Source organism: Sebastes umbrosus, chromosome 15, assembly GCF_015220745.1.
Source record: "Sebastes umbrosus isolate fSebUmb1 chromosome 15, fSebUmb1.pri, whole genome shotgun sequence".
NCBI classification, from domain to species: domain Eukaryota; kingdom Metazoa; phylum Chordata; class Actinopteri; order Perciformes; family Sebastidae; genus Sebastes; species Sebastes umbrosus.
The window spans coordinates 26,329,750-26,350,110 of NC_051283.1; the positions used below are offsets into that span (position 1 = coordinate 26,329,750).

Below are 20,361 nucleotides of genomic sequence, written 5' to 3' on the forward strand. Positions count from 1 at the left end.
AGTCCAGTACATCTTTGACAGCCAGGTTTTAGTAAAGGTGAGAACACCAGCTTCCCAACTACACATCTGTAAAGTTTGTGACGCCAAATTGGCCCAGAAGCGTTAAGTGTGGTGTGGGGCAATGGCCCCTTCCTCACTTCGGACCACACCCATGTTCAAACTCGACCTTCAATTCGATGTCAACTACACATCTGTACAGTTCGTGACTGCATCCTGCACCCATATTGCATCACACACACACAGACTCACAAGGTGAAAAAATACCTGCGTTGCTGTCGCGGCTGGTAATTAACACATAGCAAAGTACTCAGAAACGCATCTGTGGTAGTTCCCGCTGTAGCAGGTGTCTCCAGAACCACATTTTTCCATGATGACTCACAAAGACTCTCAAGGTGAAAACCTGTCGCTGTCGCCGCTGGTAATTACTCCAAGCAATAACACTAATCCCCATGTACTCATTGGGTTGCCTTGTAGTCCGCCGCTTGATCAAGCGAGTCGGCGGTAAACAATAACAGATGATAATACAGAAAGAAGACAAAACAACACGTGTAAACAATCTGAGCTGCTGGTCGCCAAAGTGCAGCACTTGTTAGCTTAGCATAAAGACAGGAAGCAGTGGGAAACAGCTAGCCTGGCCCGTCTAAGCGTTGTCGTCAAAATATGCCTCCTCTAAACATAAAACCAACTTATTTACGCTGTCAGTGAGCATTTTCTAGCTTTAGAGATTTATTTAAAACACTTCCTCGTTATGTTGATAAAAAACATAATCCATATTACATTTCTCTCAAAATACACTGCTGTTGCAAATTGTTAGTATAAACTAGGCCTGTCAAAGTTATTGTGATAATAATGCCACTAATTTCTTTAATGCATTAACGCAACTTACGCAACGTTTTTTAGGTTGTAGCGGGCTCAGTTTTAAAAGGGAAGAGCGAAGTGAAGAAACTGTTGTCATATGAAACTAGAAAACTTAAGGAATCCATTGGTACCAAACATGTCATACTAGCTTGCCGTGAAGGAGGTTGAATAACGCTCCAAACTTACACAAAAGTGGCACTGCCATTTTCAAAGGGGTCCCTTGACCTTTGACCTCAAGATATGTGAATGAAAATGGGTTCTATGGGTACCCACGAGTCTCCCCTTTACAGACATGCCCACTTTATGATCATCACATGCAGTTTTGGGGCAAGTCATAGTAAAGTCAGCACACTAACACACTGACAGCTGTTGTTGCCTGTTGGGCTTCAGTTTGCCATGTTATGATTTGAGCATATTTTTTAAGCAAATTGTTTTGTGTTGTTAATTGATTTCCAATAATAAATATATACATACATTTGCATTAAGCAGCATATTTGTCCACTCCCATGTTGATAAGAGTATTAAATACAAATCTCCCATTAAGGTACATTTTGAACTGATAAAAAATATGCGATTCGTTTTTGATTAATCACGATTAACTATGCGATTGTAATTGCGAATAAATATTTTAATCGATTGACAGCCCTAGTATAAACATCATTTCTAGGAAACAGGGTTGGGACTAAACTGCCACAGAACTGTGGCAACTTTAATGTAATTTCCTCTTGAAGAGATTCCAGAGAGGAGTCTTTGTGTCGTGAATAATGTCAGTCAACATGTTACAGCATGTTAATTCAGTCTTAAATCTTAATTTGAGTGTTGTGACCTTTATATTAATAGTTATTGAGATGCGGAATAAACAGACACATGTGACTCCATGAGATTCCAAGGAAGCATCTTTTTAATCCTGAACAAAGCCAAGTCGACAATTAAGTTGGTGAGAATCTCTCTGAACTATGGATGCCCTCGAGGAGTGTGGCATTTGAGCCAGAGCCACATTCTCACCACTCCTCATGAGGAGTTCCCAACCAATCAAAAACAGCTAATGTGCTCAGAGGGAGGTGGGCTTCAAAACGAGGGCCTTCGAAGAATTTAGGTAAAAAAAACTAAAGTAGGAACGAGAATCACAATAGTTTGGTGACTCAGAGAAACATAAAGTTCTTTCGAATACTTCAAAACAATGAATGACTTTCCTGCTGCCTGGCTCTCACTCTCTGGCTCTGCTGCTGTTCACTTGTTATTCAGGTTCAACTGGAACACTCGCACGATTTCCTCCTCATCGTGGACTCCGCAATAAGGACACCGGATTATTAGGATTGCCAGACAGGTTGTGTTATGTTTGAGGTTTGCAGTTATACATGCTTTGATCTGACTGCTACTGTATTTCTTCATCTGGGTTGCGTGAAAATATGTTGCTATGGGCGAAAAGATTTCCACAACAAAACACTCCCCTTAAATGTTAAAGCTGAGTTACCAAGGTCTAGGTTCAAGTTCAGTCAACGTTTTAACCTAATGCACTCAAAGAAGACTTAAATCTTTAGTGCTCAAGTTCACGTGAGTTCAACGGTTAGTTCAAATCAACCTCAAAGCAAGAATGTGGACTAGATATCAGTTGAAATGTATGTTTATTCTAAATGCTTTGACCCTGAGTAATTTTCCCACAAAGGTTAGACTTTGAAAAAAAAATCAAGAATCACCACATTCATTCACCACATTTCACTGCAGTACTGCATGTTTGTCATCTTGTCAGTTTGCTTTACAGCAAACATTCATGACCACCTCCAGAGGAGGAGAAAGGAGGGTGGTTTTATAAACTATTTTGAGACAAAAGTCATATGAAACTAGAAAAACCTGAGGAATCCATTGGTACCGTGTCATACGTACACACATACATGAAGGAGGCTTAAGTTACGCTAAATTTTGGTGAGGAAAAACTGGCATGGCCATTTCCAAAGGGGTCCCTTGACCTCTGACCTTAATATATGTGAATGAAAATGGGTTCTATGGGTACCCACGAGTCTCCCCTTTACAGACATGCCCACTTTATGATAATCACATGCAGTTTTGGGCAAAAAAAACAAGATTAAAGTAGTTTTTTGCATGCAGTACAAATGTGTTATTTTCACCTATTCTAAAATGGTGTGTTTGAATATTTCTGCATACTTTGTTCCCTTAACAGTCTTAGAATTACATAAATTGGGTATCACTGTAAGGCTGAGACTCTTGTGGATCCAATGAGTCCAATTATATTTATGTGTAATGATGTTAGTCACCAGAGAACTAGGGATGCTCATTTTGAAAAATGTTCTTAACCAATAACCGACAAGATTTGTGCCTTGGTCCAACTGCAGGAGCACAACAGATATTTGTTGACAGGAGTCCCTGTTCACCCGTAACCTGAAAAAAATCATGCACCTCTGTCTCCTCTGGTGCTCCTAACGGCATCTGCAAGATTTTACATACCGGAGGAAAACAAGCAGTCAGAGCTGATATGAGGTCTAGATTTTCTAAATCCTGAAAACAGAGCCATGAGGAGGTGCAGAAGTCTAGTTATCTCTCAGAACACTTGAATTACAATATGCTGAAAGGTTATTATGGAATTTTTGCCCAATGATGCCAAAAATATACTGCCTACTGCCACTTTAAGCTGCTGCAACAACCAGAATTAATATTCAAATTAATTAATGATAATTAAAAAAAAAAAAAATGCACTTAAAGGACTTCTTGTCCACATTAGCTTAAAAATTTAGATTCAAAGTTCATTCTTGATTTTGGAGACAGCAGCTCAGCTGACAAAATAATCTCAAATAATAACATTTTGCTGATGAAGATTGTGTGATATGATTGAAAGCTCCAGAACAAGGTGCTAAAGACATTATTGTTAACTGCTGTATCTAAAGTCAAGAATGAATTTTGAATCTCAACTTGATTTGAAGTTTAGGACCATTTAAAAGCAAACTGCCCACAAACCCAAGCACAAGGGTTACATAAAGAAAAATCAATACCCACTTACAGCAACAAAGGAAGATTCCTTCTTGAGTTCTTACATACGCCTCTTAATCTGCATTGATCTCTACAGACATCTGCACCTCTAATAAAACGCCTTAGGGAGCTCCGATTAGACAAATCTGCTCCATGTCTGCTCCTCACATCTTTCCCTGCACACACACACACACACACTCACAGAGTGCACATGAACACGCATGTCACTCGATTAACAACATCGCGTGCCGGCAGTTTTTCTTTCTCCAACTCTCACGCCATGACATCACAGGGTTTAACATATTCGCAGTGTTACAGAGCGGCTCGTGTTAAGTCGGACTGACAGCCGGTGACATTAAGCAGCATTCCTTACGTGCTGCCCTGTTGGTGAAAGCAGTTAGAAGATCATAACATATTTGTGTGAAGTTTGATGAGCGTGCAGAGCTGAGGGGAAGAGGCTTAAATAGGACTTTGCTGATCATGTTAGAGCCAATAAACAGTGTTGTTCAGTTCAGTTCAGAGTGGAGCACATTTATATATCACAGTAACATCGAGAACATTCATAAATTTCATCTGTTTCAACATGTCAACCTGGTGATCAACTCTTTGTCATCCTCTGGCATAATCCCATCTATTTTTCCAGCAGCTTGACTCATGTGTAATTGCTGAACTGAATGTTATGTAAAGGTAATAATATTTATAACTGCAATGGATGCATGCCAGTAATGTTTTCCATCAAGTGTAAAACTTAAGAAATGGTTGTAAGAATGGTCCTACATTCAAAAGATCCTTAGTAAAAAAAAGTACTTGTAGCTAGCTTCAATTAACCTGACCCTGTCTGGAAAAGGGCAGGCACTTTAAAAAAAATACTTGACAGGTGATTGGATGCACCATCTGTCAATCAAGCACTTGGTCGGGAGAAGAGCGAAAACATCTTTTCCATCAAGAAAAGCCTTAAGAAATACTCTCCAGTTCTAATAGAACTGATGCTATTGCAGCACCTACGCTAACCTCTTTAGGAGCCGCCATTGTCGTTTAGAACAAACAGTCGCCTCTCCGTGTCACCTCACACACACCTAAGCCACACACGTAGCTGCCAGTAGCTCCTCACTGGCCCGTGGTCTGTTTGCCGGCGACAAACGCATTACTCTAAACCTGACCTGATGAGTTTTTGTGTGATCACAATCAAATCATGAATCATAGATTGCATCAAAGCTTTGTTTAAGAATATAATATAATATATACAGTATATATATAAATAAGAATTTTGACAGATTAATGCCATCAGTTAACGGTTAAAAGAAATATTGCTATGTTCACAGCTACAACGCCACCACACATGCGGCCTGCTGGAGCACGAAGCCACCAGCAACGCTATAACTGCGAATGCAGCACATACACACACACGGTCTGTCAGACACTCATTAACACTCGTTAACACTCGTTAAAATTAGCATCCCTTCCTGAAATTAGGTCATATATTCCGATATGAAAAAATACAAGAATATTTACCCTAATTTTTGTAGGCTACATTTTAAAGTTAAATGCATCAATCTGGTACGCTTTGAGAGCAAAATTAAGAGGCTGGACTGTAGCCGCAACTTCCAAGAAAGTTTTTCACAGGCTGCTGCTGTAGGGTGCACGCAGTGGAATGACCGCTCCACAAGAGTGAAGCCAAAACATCTTGATCGCCGGCTGTTAGTTTAGGAAGCTTTTGATTTGATTCCTATAACTTTTCATATAAGCGGAGCACGTATTTTGAACGTCAATTTTGCAGGCGATCATGTTCATTTAATTGTGGGAAGCCAATATCGTGATTGCGATTATTATTCGATTAATTGTGCAGCCCTACCTGAAACCCAACAAACTAGTTAGTTAAATGGTGCTCATTGGTGTTGAAAGTAATGCTTAGTTGCTACTGAAGGCAGTGAGCTACTTAGCAGGATATGCTGACAGCTGCAACTAGTATCGGAGAAGATAAACACGCTGTGTCATCCGTTCCTTACCCTTTTGCTCTGGGTGTTTTTGGTTTTGAGAAGCTTAAACTCCAAACTCTAAATGCTGAACAGTTAATTGGGGAACTGAAACCTAAAAACCATGTATGCGTGGTACTTGTTCTTAGCTCTAAGAATAAGAGCGAAATAACATTATTCTTAAGATTTTGATTTACTTACACATAGCTTTAAACAACCGGCCCTGGACTCAGTCTGAGAGACAGTCACAGTCAATATGTTTAGTAATGTCAAAGAGATTTCAGCACCATCTAAGATGAGAGATCACCTCCGATGATTGTCTACCTCCATAACTTCATTTGAAACGAGGGGACAATCTGATACTGATAGGTGATCATGATGCACATTGAGAGAGGATAAAGTTTACTCAAGTATTTGGTACCCGAGACCCTAAAAACATCATATCGACAAAAACGGAACATCAATACGTTACTGTTGCTGCATTAAAATGTTGTTTGTGCATGTTAGGGATCGGTTGTGTAGGGGCATTTCAGATAACAACCTGATCTCAAGAATATCCAAACATAATTACGCCCTCGTCAAGACGCATCTATCCGGTATGCCATCTGATACGGCTAATCCAAAAGGCGTGAAAACTCCTCAGCATGACGAGATACGGGATGAATCATGAGGAAAAGTGTACAGTCACGAATACCCTCATCATCGCCTGAACGTTTCCACCAAATGTCAAAATCAGTTTGATTTGAAAGTCAGCAGTGTGGTGACATAACTGAACAATTAACTGGCTGACATTGGGGAGCAAAAATTCACTATAAGAAGTAAAAGGTTCATTCCTCAATTCAAACAGGTCCAATCCCAGCTGTCTGGTTGATAAGACAGATTCTGAACATTCCTGTACTAATGCACCGGGAGCCGGTGTGAGCCACCATGTTGACAGGCAGCAGACGGAGGCGTGGCGTTTAGACTGCTGGCATACGGGTGGGTCGAGGCGAGGCGGTATCACCTTCCTGACGCATGATGTCATGGACCGCCACCTCTGTCTGCTATCTCTGTCCACTTCAAACAGCCGCTCATCCTCATCCCATCGGGGTATGAGGGCTCGTAACATCCCTCCTCTGCTTTCAACGCTGTCGTTAAGTGACAGGATATTTGCAGGTGGGATTTATGTTCTCCAAATATGATGAAAAACATAAATTCTTGCATAACGAAATACATAATTCCTGATAAGTCCTTTGACCTGCTAAACTTTCCCTTTAAACAAGACTGTAGCCAGTCCGATTTCCTCTCCATTCCTGCAAAGACGGAGCAGTGCAGGAAGCAGAATTGAATGCATCCCTCCAGGGATAGTCTATACCCAGGAGAGCCTGCTGGCTTTCCTTCTTTCTCGCTCTGACAAAGCAGGATGAAAGTTTGGCCAGGGCTGCCGTGCTGGAAGCTGACAAATGAACGCCGAGCTGGCAGCAAGAATGTGGTTATGAAACAAACCAAGCTCTCATCCAAAAAATAATTATACAGCATACAGCTCTTACAGGCTCTATAATGGTGAGCATCAGCCTTGCATAAGGCTGTTTATAGGTCAAGATATCTCAGTGTTATTGCAGGCATGCAATATTCAGTAAAGATTTGTCAGGTATAGGCCTACTATTGTATTTTTCCTCTTCTGAGTTCAGTGTTTCAGGCTAAGCACCACAACAAAGATGTTCTTGGAAGATGCACACTTTCACTCGCATTGTTCATATCACAACCAAACACTATGCAGATGAACAGAGTCCACAGATACACAAGCATACTGTATACAGTGTTCACTATAGAGGATGGAACCTGCCAAAATAAATAAATATATAAGTCATTAAATGCAGCAATAATATTAAAAATAAATGTAGCCATTAATTAATTGATAAAATGTGACATAACTTCATATTTCTGCTTTAATTTGCTTCTTTACTTATTTTTCTGAGTATTAATTTCCTTATTTATTTACTTTTCCGTTTAATTTTCCCTTTTATTTATTTATTTATTTATTTATGCATTATGCATGAGGCATTCCACTTGTCCGAACACAGAGTTTACTTGCCCTAGGCGAGCAGGCAAGCGTTAATGTCGAGCCCTGCCTTGGGTTTGAATGTTTCTCTCAGTCAAACATCAGATAGCTTCAATGACAAGAAGGAACAAGCCGATACAGAATATATACTGTATGTTAAAATGTCAGACAAGTGCGGAGTAAGATGATTTTAAGAGTTAAGTTTGTAAAAAGGGAATCAAACAAAGAAAATTAATGTTAGGGAGTTAGAAACCAACTATTACTGCTCTGACTCACATTCACAAAGACAGAAATTATCATGCAAATGTGCACCGTACCTTAAATTACCCAGATTACAGGCCAATTGCAATCTGATGCCAACATGATCTAACTGAGAGACTCATGCCAGATCTTTTTACTCTACAATCATCCAAACATTACCTACTACTAGCATGCCCATTAAACATGAGTACATTGTTTTCCAGTGGCCATGGCAACGAGGGAGACTGATTGAGCCGCATGAGCAGGAAGTGCTGCGAGGACAACAGGATGTGCCCTGGCTCCGCCGTCGAGGGTCGAAGAATTCAAGGAAGTTATTGTACTTTGTGGAATGGGCTCAGGAATGCGAGATGTCTGCCGATTTTTTTTTTTCCTTTTTGAGGTCTGAGTCGTATCACATGTTAAAGGCGACAGGCTTTGAAGATAACGCGACCCTGTGTGATACATGTGTGGCAATGTGCTGCTGGCACACGGATGTTTGTGGTCACCCACCTCGACATTCTCCTCCGACAGCCTGAAGGTCTAACAGACGGGAATAAAAACCTCCCACAGCAGTTGTTCGGGCGGCGGACACAAGACGTTTGGCCACATCAGCAAGGTAGAAGGGAAACTTGTCACCTGAAAAAAAAAATAGATGACGAATGTGGACCTTATAACCTTTCTGGAAGGTGGTTATCAGTAAAAACAGAGATAAATTCAGCAAGCTATCAAAATCTGGTGGATGCAGAGTTCCAGATAAAATAAACAGCAATGTAAAAGCAGGAACCTTGACCATTTCAACCCCAATGTTCCCCAGAAGTTTCCCTTCAAGCAACTTGAGCTTTGGCCTTAACATTCTTTCCATATATATTCTATATGCTCAAAAGGAACATTTAACCTGCGATGTTTCCCTGAAACAAATCCAGGAAAAAGGAGGCACTCCAGCGGTATGAATGGCTAAATAATCACCTCATGTCTTGAACTTGAATTAAATCTACTGCAAGCTTGAACTTAGTCCAATATTCCATTTAAGACACCATTTTTATGACTGCACCGTTGCATCAAAATGACAAAATGTACATAAAGTGCATGATTTCATAACTATTTTCTTGTAATCCATGGAATACTTGGCATCTCTAGAAAGTCTGCAGTATTAGAATTTTTTTTAGAAAACTGCTTTTTTGGATTTGATCTTTGCTAAGATACGTAGTTGATCAATTTATTATGCAATTTACAGAATTTCCTCATCAATTATTCTATTCTATTTTGCATCACTCTAAACTGAATATCTTTGGGGATTTTATAGAACAAACAATCAAATCGATTAATTGTAAAAATAATCATATAAATCATGAAAATAGCCATTAGTTGCAGGGCTAAAATATTCCATCCAGGCAATGTTTTTTATGGCTACACCATTACATCAAATACTAATTTTAAATATTTTGTGCATAATAGGATATTATCTTTTGGACTTGAACACGTAAAATGATTAGCTGATTAACAGAAAACAGACTGACAAAAATGATGAGTGAATAATCATTTAAGTCACTTATCAAGCAAAAAATGTCAAACATTTGCTCACTCAAGCTTCTGAAATGTGAGTTTTTGCTGTTATTAGCGGTTTTATATCCATGTAAACTGAATTGGGGTTTTAGACTGTTGGTTGCACAAATCAAGCAATCTTAAGATGCTTCCTTGGTCTCTTTTTCGCAATTTTCCGACATTTCATAAATTATTAATCATAAAAATAGTCAACATATTGAGTGACAATGAAAACAATTATAATTGCCACGCAAAAACATTCTATCCATGGCAACTTTTTAATGGCTGTGCCATTACACCAAACTGAGAAATTTGAAATGTTTGTGCATGCTTTTACACACTCTACGTAATCCAATCCATCACAAAAACAAGCAATTTGAAGGTGTTACTTTGGGCTCTCGGAACTTGTGATGGGACAATTTTTTTATACTTTACAGAATGTACTAAGGCTACAACTAACGATCATTTTTCTCAATTAATCGCGCCAAGGTGATGTCTTCAAATATCTTGTTTTGTCTGTCCAACTAACCAAAACCAAAAGACTTTCAGTTTACAAAAAATTAAAAAAGAGAAGAGCAGCTGCTTCATCCGTGCATACAAACTGAACTCAAATTGTACTGTAAAAATGAGGGATTCCTGTAACATTGTAGTTGGCATATCACAAAATTGCAAGCTTTATTTTTTTCTATTCAGCACTTGTCCCACTGAGCTACATAACTATCTTTGCTATCGATAACACTGTCATTCAAACCACTCACTGCACATATCACTTGCTCCAAAAAACCTTTAACAAAGCTGAGCTCTTAATCCTGACTCTCCTCTCCAGCCTGTGGCATCTATTCACACTTTTCCTGCAGAGAGATTATGTATCCGGTAGCCTGACACTCTTAACTGGCGCGGTGGTTTTGATCCAGCGTTAGCCACACCAACCCCTAATTGTCCCTCCCGCCCCGTCAGCCCTGCCCGTGCTCTAGATGTTTCCGTTGTGACAGCCCTTCTCACAGACGCGTGGATGGAGCTGTCGTCCCATAGGTCAGAGGTCAGCGGGGTCATGGGTTAACACCGCAGGCTGCTCTCCAACAACAAACAAGTAGTCCCAAAACCCCAAAACAGGGGCTGAAAGGCTTCACTTTCTGGTCCTATAAATCCCATCACACCCTAAACACACAACTAATGTCTCAATTTAAACGCTGAAGTCACCATCATGAATTTCTCTTTTGAAGCTGTGTTGCTGTTGCTGTGTGTATATGTCATCTTACAGCATATAAATCTATCCTCTATCTATTGCATCTATTCCATCTGTACACCATAAAAAACAAGCAATGGAGTGAAACACGGCAGGCTAATGGGGGGGATGAGGGTTAGTGAGCTGATCCGCTGTCGGATCAAATGTTTGCTCGGTGCTGAAAGCTATGTTCTGCCTGTGGGATCAGGGTGTCTGTTTGTGTGCCTAAAGGTGTAGTGAACTGCACATCGTCCCCCCCGATGATGTGTTCTTCAATGGAGAGGTTAACAGGTTTGACCCCGCGCCCCCCCTCCAAAGACAGACAGGTTGGCCAACACACAAACATACAAGACGCCAGGAGGAAGCACGTGTAGAAACTTTAGCCGTGATATAATTAATCTATTTACTGGGAGGAACAATAGAAGAAATGTTGGACCAAAGACCGCCTTCATATACTTTATACACATACAAGTCACAGATCACCCAAAAAAAAACAAATGATGATTTTCATAATTGACTATTCTGTCAATTATTTTGAGGGAAGAGCGAAAATAGTGACTTACAGTTTCCCGGAACCCAAGGCGACATATTCACAATGTCTGACCAACAGTCCAAAACCCCAATAGTATTAAATCCACAATGACTTGAAATTCAAAAAAGCAGCAAATTCTCACATTTGAGAAGCTGGAACATTGTTGACTTAAAGGAATGGTTTGACAATTTGGAAAAGTTGCGTTCTTGGTGAGAGTTTGAGATGAGTAAATTAATACCACTCATGTCGGTGAATGTGAAGCGACAGCCAGCAGCCAGTTAGCTCAGCTTAGCATAAAAAACTGTAAGCAGGGGGAAAGAGCTAGCCTGACTCTGTCCAAAGGTAAACAAGACTCGGTCAAAACCGAGTACATGGCTGGACCGTGTATGGTCAGTCTGTGAATTTGTGGCTAAATTGCTACACAAATAGTCAGTGGTCATGTCTATAATGTTACATCCTTTACTACATGTCCACCAGGTCCAGCGAGGACACTAGGGGACGCTTCTCCACTCAACTGGCCATTCAAGCGGTGACGTACCCGATCGTTGAAGGCACCTGATTGGTCCTTGGTTTTCTGCTTGCCATTTCAAACAGGAAACAACATGGCTCTCTACTCGTAAACTTTCTACTTCTGAAAACATTTGAAGTGAGAAATAGGCGATGCCACTGATGAATCTTGTTTCATTTTAGAACTAGATTGCCTAGTTTGACAGCTTTGTAGGGATGGCCCTCTGCGGTCCAGCCAAAAAATGTTCATTACATTTCCCAGAACCAAAGGTGACCTATTTAGATTGTTTGTTTTGTCTGACCAACAGCTAAATAGATTTAGTTTAATGACATAGAAGAAAGCCATAGAAGTTTCGTCATTTTTGCCAAAAAAAAATTCAATTATTAATCGATTATAATTATATTAGTTGCAGATTTCTTTCGGTCAATCGATTAATCAACTAATTGTTAGAGCTCTAAGGACCGCTGTCTGATAAAACTGTTAATCATCTGACCTATTGTGAACTTATAAAACAGGTCACACTCCAGTAAAGCTGCAACGATTAATCGATTAACTATTATATTAAATCGCCAACTATTTTGATAAATTGGTTTGAGTATTTTTTTAAAAAGTCAAAATTCTCTGATTCCAGCCTCTTAAATGTGAATATTTTCTGGTTTATTTAGTCCTCTATTACAGTAAACTGAATATTTTAGTTCCACTTCATTAACATACCAGTCATACTGGTCAATCACTTCCCAGGATTAGTGGGAATGTATACACTGTATGCGGTCTCTACTCTCGTTCATTTCTGATCCCAACTGTAATATATGAACAACCAGCTCATCCAGTGTTGCCCTAAACAGTGCAGCTGGCAATGATAGGCCTACAATTAATTTGGGACATTCATTTGAGTTTTACTACTGCTGCCAAGCCCAGTGCTACTATAAAAAGCATTTAGCACATTGCCAATACAGGTTAAGTCCAAACTAAACTGTCACCCAAGGATTTAACATTAATCAGGGTAGAGTGAAGCAAAGGCATGCAGCCAGGAGAATACAACATAACCACGTGTATCTAGTGCCCTCTACTGGAGAGTACTGTCAAAAACATCAGGTGCAACTGAGCAGAGCAGCAAAATCCTGCACATTTCAGCTTAATAGATCCTTTAAAGCCAATTTTACATTATATTTAGTCAGTTAACTGTTAATAGTAATATGTAGCTTCAAAGCCCTTTCCACACTGCAATTCTGGTGGAGAAAAAAAACTCCTTTGTTTGAAATAGTCTAAAAATACTGGAATCAACCTATATAACATCAATCAAATGCAATATGTAAACTAAGGAAATGTTGTTGAAGCCCCAAAAGTTCAGAAAAAATACTAGGACATTACTAGAGCTCTTAAAGTTTTAAAACTTTTAAAAGAGTTGGTTGCCATATATATATATATACATATATATATATATATATATATATATATATATATATATACACACACATATACACACATATATATATATATATATATACACACACACATATACATACATATATATATATATATATATACACACACACACATATACATATATATATATATATACATATATATATACACATATACACAATTCATTAAGCAAATTACAATATATAGATATTTAAAAAGAACATGCATGTAATTTGAAGAAAACAATAAAGAAGTAATTAATGTTTGTTGTGTCAATAAAACAAACAAACAAATAAAAAACAATCAATAAAAATATATATTGCAATTTCAAAGGATAAATGTAAAAAACTAAAAAAAAACATGAAGTAGAGGAGTAAATAAAAGGAGAGTGTGAGTTACATCTATGTGTTGTTGTTGTGGTTGTCTCTTAGGCTGTGACATGCACTGACATGTCATAAACAAAAAGCCACAAAACAACCACCATTAATTGTGCAGTAATTTTCCAATAGCTTCTAACTGTCATCACAAAGTGAAAGATGACGTCATTAAACTGGCTCGTTGAGGCTAGTTAGCAACAGTTAGCTTGTTAGCTAACCAATTAAGCTAGTAGCAACAGTTAGCTAAACTAGTAATATTAATATAATATTAAAGTAATATTTACGTTACCTGGCACTCTCTTCCTCCTGCTAGGAACACTGACGACGAATTAACTACTTCATTAAATCACAGGTCTTCAAGCTCTTCAGTCATTTTGTTATTGATTATCCTACTTTACTTTCGGCGGGAGTTATGTTTCAGTCCGCCATGTTTGTTTGTTAGTTAGCGCGTCGCTTGACGTCACCAGCTGCCTCCACCTTGCGAATCAAACAGACAGGTCTCGTGCATGAATGGAAAGTGGTCGCGGGAGCGCGCACGCATTCAGTGACGTTGGGCCTACAGTACTCGATAGTGCAGCTATATCAGGGGTCAGCAAGCTGCATCTCTGGAGCCACATGTCTCTCTTAAGCCCCTCTCCAGTGGCTCCATGTGGATTTTTTTTTTTTTTAATTAGTGGAAATGTATAACTGATTTTTTTGTTTACATTTTCATTTTTTATTTATCATTGTTGTAGGTCTATGGTACGATGGTACGACAGAGTATTAGGGCCACATTGAGGAAATAATAAAATAAATCTGAGATTTCGAGAATAATGTCATAATATTACGAGAATAAAGTCATAGGTTTACGGAAAAAAGTCGTAATATTATGAGAAAAAGTCATAATATTATAAATCAATAATTTTGCGTGTTATTTTGTTTTTTCTCGTAAAGTTATGACTTTATTCTCGTAATATTACGACTTCTTTTCTCATAATATAACGACTTCTTTTCTCGTAAAGTTATGACTTTATTCTCGTAATATTACGACTTCTTTTCTCGTAATATTGACTTCTTTTCTGGTAAAGTTATGACTTTATTCTCGTAATATTACGACTTCTTTTCTCATAATATTACGACTTCTTTTCTCATAATATAACGACTTCTTTTCTGGTAAAGTTATGACTTTATTCTCATAATATAACGACTTCTTTTCTGGTAAAGTTATGACTTTATTCTCTTAATATTACGACTTTTTACTCATAAAGTTATGACTTTATTCTCGTAATATTAAGACTTTTTTTCTCGTAAAATTATGACTTAATTCTCGAAATCTCTGATTTTTTTCCCTCAATGTGGCCCTAATACTCCGTAGTACATTTGCACTTTGTCCCTCACTGCATTAGACTTATATACTATATACATATACAAAATACAAGTATGAACCTGAAAATTAGTGTGATATGTCCCCTTTAAGAATATTTAGCGTCTATTTGGCGGCCCCCAGGAGCCAGATTTGCAGCGCCCCGATATCTATATCTTTTTTATAACATATTAACCTGCATCTGTGCCAAATTTCATGCTATTCTCACAAAATGCACAATTGTTATGAATATTTCAGTTTAGCTGCCCCACTATAATAGAATATAGTTTCTTCTTTCCTCGCAAAAGGTCATCATAGACTTGAATTGTCCACTAGAGAGCAGTATCACCACATGTATGCAGAACAATATTAGGCCACATAGTAGACTGCAAACCCTCTCATTCATTCATTCAAACAGAAACAGCCAGTCTTATCAAATCATTCATAAATGTGTGCACTTGTAATCTCAGTTTTTGTAAATGTGTATTTAAGTTTGTACCTGTATACTCTGCATTGTCCATCAAGATTAAAATGTCTGGACATAACAACTCATTTCATCACGAGTCATCATCCGTGCAACAGACCAGCGGTGCAGTGTACTGTATTAGTGGTCAGTGCATTAGGGACCTCCGTGATGTCAGTAGTGGACAATAAATCAGGTCATTACTTGATATTTTAATAAAAGCCTGAAACTGGCCTGAATCATCCTCATGTAATCCCACTGTGGCGTGTGTTGTCTCTCCCCTCTGTGACGTCTGCGGGTCTTTAAGAGTGAGATTACAGAGTCTGGATGAGTCAGACAGACAGATGTGTCATCAGGTGAACCTGTCTGACTACAGCAGCAACCACAGCTGAGCTTATTGTCCCCCCCGCCCGCCCGCCCGTCCCGTGGCCTCGTTAATGTCTCTTCCCGCTCTCGTTCCCCTTTTCCTCGCCATTTCTCTCCTCCCAGCATCTCTATTCCCACTTTCTGTCCTCCTTTCACCCACCCACCCACCCACACTTTTATCACTGTGAAGTCGTTGCCCTGGTTTTCTCTCATCTCTGAGGTCTGACATCCTGTTTCTTGCTCTTATTTTTTATCTTATTTTTTTTATTTTTTTTTTAATGCTGTTCATCATTTTTTGTTTTTGATGTGGCAGCCTTTGTTTCCTTCCTTTAAAGAGCGGGATGCTAAAGGGATCCTTTCCAACCTGAAGTGCCTCTGGCTGAACCCAACTCAGAATCAGAATAAGCTTTAGTATGTGAACACATACAAAGAATGTGGTTTATCGTACACACGGAGCAATTTACAGGATAGTAGATATAGACAAACAACTAAAAACAACACAGCTGAACAAACAAACATGTAATTCTTATGGACATACAAGTAGGTGAACAAATATCAATGGGTGTACATGAAGTAGGCTACCGACACTTAATGACTTTATAAAGTATTCAATTTGAGGCAAACAAGTCAAGTTACAGCAGCTACTGTATATTCAGAAATGTGAGAAAATAGAAGCTATAATTACACCATAGAAAAACTCAAATGAAAGAACAGAGGGAACAGGAGCTCCTTCTGCTGCAGAAAACTGATGTTCAATCTAGTGCATTCATGCTGCTCTGTTTGAAAAAAAATATATAAATAAAATAAAATAAGATCAGTGGGTGTGTGACAGAAAGGCAAGACGGATCCACTGTGCGTTTGGATGTGGATGAAAGTGTCAGTGATGAGAGCAGGAAAAAGAAAAAGAAATACAGCTGCCGGGCCTCATTTGTAAGCCCCGCTTTAAAAAAAAATGAAACAAAGCAGGAAACAATTTGTTTTATCGACTGCACCAGTCTTCTTCTCCCGCTGCAGAATGTGGGACATGACAGTACAAATCGCAATTACATAATGTAACTAGGTCAAACAACAGCAAACGATACCAAAACAAGTTTTCTGACCCAAAATTAGGATTTTAAAAGCAGCTACAACAAAGCCGTGGTGTACAAAGCATTTAGATCCTTTGCTTAAGTAAAAGCACTAATACCACACCGTACAAATACTCCGTTACAAGTAAAAGTCCTGCAGTGAAAATGTAAAAGTATGTAAGTATAATCAGGAAAATGTAGTTATATGTATATAATCATTAGATTATTATTACTCATGCATTCATGTAAAAGAAGGATTTATTGTTGGAGTTGGTGGGGTGGAGCTCATTTTTTTAAGTATTTTTAAGTAATGACTACTTTCATTATGGATTAATCTGCCGATTATTTTCTCGATTAATTGATTGTTTGTAAAAAATAAAATAAAAAATAGTGAGAAATGTCGTCACAATTACTCAGAGTCCAAAGTGGCACATTCACAATGTTTTTTTTGTTCAAGCAACAGTCCAAACCTCAACATTATTACTAATACATAAACAAAATTATTAAAGGTAGGGTTGGTAATGTTGAGAAACCAGCAAGCGTACGCTAAATTTAAAAAAATTATCGCACCTAAAAACCCGGCCCAGTGTTGCCAACTCTTTTTCAATGAAAGTAGCGAGCAGCACTAGCTCCAAAAGTCACTAAATCTAGCGAGAAAGTCGCCAAGTCAGCAACACTGACAGCCTGTCCCTTCAGGTCGCTTTGGACAAAAGCGTCTACTAAATGAAATTATAGAATTGTTGTAGAATTAATCCCAAATTAATCACACGTTTTATTTGTTCAAAATGTACCCTAAAGGGGGATTTGTCAAGTAGTTAATACTCTTATCAACATGAGAGTGGGTAAATATGCTGCATTATGCAAATGTATGTATATATTTATTATTGGAAATCATTAACAACACAAAAAAAATGACAAATATTGTCCAGAAACCCTCACAGGTACTGCATTTAGCATACAAAGTATGCTCAAATCATAACATGGCAAACTGCAGCCCAACAGGCAACAACAGCTGTCAGTGTGTCAGTGTGCTGACTTGACTATGACTTGCCCCAAACTGCATGTGATTATCATAAAGTGGGCATGTCTGTAAAGGGGAGACTCGTGGGTACCCATAGAACACATTTACATTCACATATCTGGAGGTCAGAGGTCAAGGGACCCCTTTGAAAAATGTCCATTCCAGTTTTTCCATTGACAGCCCTATGACACACACATTCATACACTGATAGCAGAGGCTGCCATGCCAACCTGCCCATCAGGATCCAATCTAAATTCTCATTCACACACCGATGGCACAGCCTTCTGGAGCAATTTGAGGTTCAGTATCTTGCTCAGGGACACTTTAACATTCAGGCTGGAGGAGCCGGGAATCGAAGCAATTCTGATTCTTACAAACAGTCCCTTTAAATATGAGTTGACTTAGTTTGCTTAGATACAGTTTCATTTCATTCATCCACTTTTAATCTCTGGATTTAAACAATAAAAAGTTAAAAAGGGGGATTATGATGACACCAGCAGCCATCACAGGTCTGCGCTCATGTTTCCTGCTACAAGTCTGTTGCTGTTAAGTGGTGATGTGCACGTGTCTGCGTGTGTGTGTGTGTGTGTGTGTGTGTGTCTGCGTGTGTGTGTGTGTGTGTGTGTGTCATCAGTGGACAACAACAGCTCTTTTCATGGCTGTCAGTGTATCCGGGTCAGCTGTGCAGGAGATGCTGGGAGTCCTGCAGCTGTTGGAGGAAAGAACAGCGGAGAAAATGAGGACGGAGAAGGGATAGTAGTGTGTGTGTGTGTGTGTGTGTGTGTGTGTGTGTTGAATGAGGAGATCTCCCCTATACATCTCGACCGGCCAATCATCCAGCTCACACTGACGTAAAAAAACCTAAACAGAGGAGAAAAACAAAGATGGGTTTATGTCAGAAGAGGACTGCCTCGGCTTGTTTTGTCTGCATCTTGTCTACTCAGGCTAAAACTAGTCCTTCTGTGTTTTATTTGGGTTTAAACAAGAGAGAGATGGTTTAAACACGTGATTGCATGTCACTCGAGTAATCCACACAATGTGAAACCATTTTGTCACACTTTTATTTTACTCCTTTATTCTATATTTGTTTTCTTCGTTTGTTTCTTTTCTTCAGGTTGTCTTTCTCAAAGGAATAGTTTGGGAAACAAACTTCTTACTTATCTCCTTATCTTTGTACAATTAGCTTAGCTTAGCATAAAGCTGAGCTAACCAGCTCTGTCCAAAGGTAACAAAATCCACCTCTAAATCACACGAATTGATACGTTATATCTCGTTTATTTAAAGCATAAAAAAACTGAACTGTAAAAACGACAACTTACAGTACACTGGATTCCTTAGGTTTTTGTAGTTTCATATGATGCCAGTATCTTCATTCTAGCTTTAAAACTTAGCCTGCTAAAAATCACAAGTTGCGTTAATGCGGTAAAGAAATTAGTGGCGTTAACACCTGTTTGTGTTAATGTGTTATTATTGCATTAACTTTGACAGCCCCCAATCTTTTATTTCAGGGTTGAATGTGGCTGTTCAGTGGGTGACGGGTTGGAGAAACAAGAAATAATCTACATATCTTCCTATATAATTGCTGTATCATTAAATATATTGTAAGTGTTTATAATAAAAGCGTTGTAGTGAATGCACAGCAGGAAGGTTTTGTCTTTCTGGCAGCTGAAATGAAGGCTTGTCTCTTCTGGAGGATGACTCAGTGATAAAAAATGAAGTGGACAGCTGTGAGTCTGACAGCTTGTTTGAGATGCTGCCAAACAAGCTTTTAGACAGATTCTGTCAGGTTATAAAGTGATTTGTGATCAATCAGATGATTGGATTTAACCAGAAAGGCTCGTGATAAAGCAACTCTTGAGAGGTTCTTTGTTGTATCCACTGTCGTATTCAGTATTTTGCTTTGGAAAATATTCACTTAATGTTGTAATCTTTTAGAGTTTACTGCTGTTTGTCTCCTTTTCTCTCCTCTTGTTGATGAGTTCGCATCCTGTGTGAAACTAACAATGTGTAGTTGTCTTTGTGTTTGTAAACCTAAAGAAGTTGTAGTTTTGTTGCCTAAACCTAAAGATATCATAGTTTTATTGCCTAAACATAAAGAAGTTGTAGTTTTATTGCCTAGACCTAAAGAAGTTGTAGTTTTGTTGCTTAAACCTAAAGAAGTTGTAGTTTTATTGCCTAGACCTAAAGAAGTTGTAGTTTTGTTGCCTAAACCTAAAGAAGTTGTAGTTTTGTTGCTTAAACCTAGAGAAGTTGTACTTTTATTGCCTAAACCTAAAGAAGTTGTAGTTTTGTGGCTAAACCTAAAGAAGTTGTAGTTTTATTGCCTAAACCTAAAGAAGTATTTTTGTTTGCGTTCAAAACGCGTTTTACGTTTGGAACGCGTTGCTTTTAAGTTTCGC

The 20,361-nt window shown here is 38.6% G+C and overlaps 1 long non-coding RNA gene across 8 annotated transcripts in view; it reads right to left on the reverse strand.

Moving 5' to 3' along the window:
* The window catches only part of LOC119502908, a 52,833-nt gene extending 38,640 nt beyond the window's left edge, over nt 1-14,193 (reverse strand). For 2 of the 8 annotated variants that reach the window (XR_005210210.1, XR_005210208.1), the window contains exons 1-2: nt 13,993-14,191; nt 8,605-8,730 (exon numbers count right to left, since the gene is read on the reverse strand). This is a non-coding gene — a long non-coding RNA (uncharacterized LOC119502908). Of the gene's footprint in view, nt 1-8,604; nt 8,731-13,992 lie in introns of all 8 variants that reach the window. The other 6 variants (XR_005210209.1, XR_005210211.1, XR_005210206.1 and 3 more) reach the window with 6 other exon arrangements.
* Between the last annotated feature and the right edge of the window lie 6,168 nt (nt 14,194-20,361).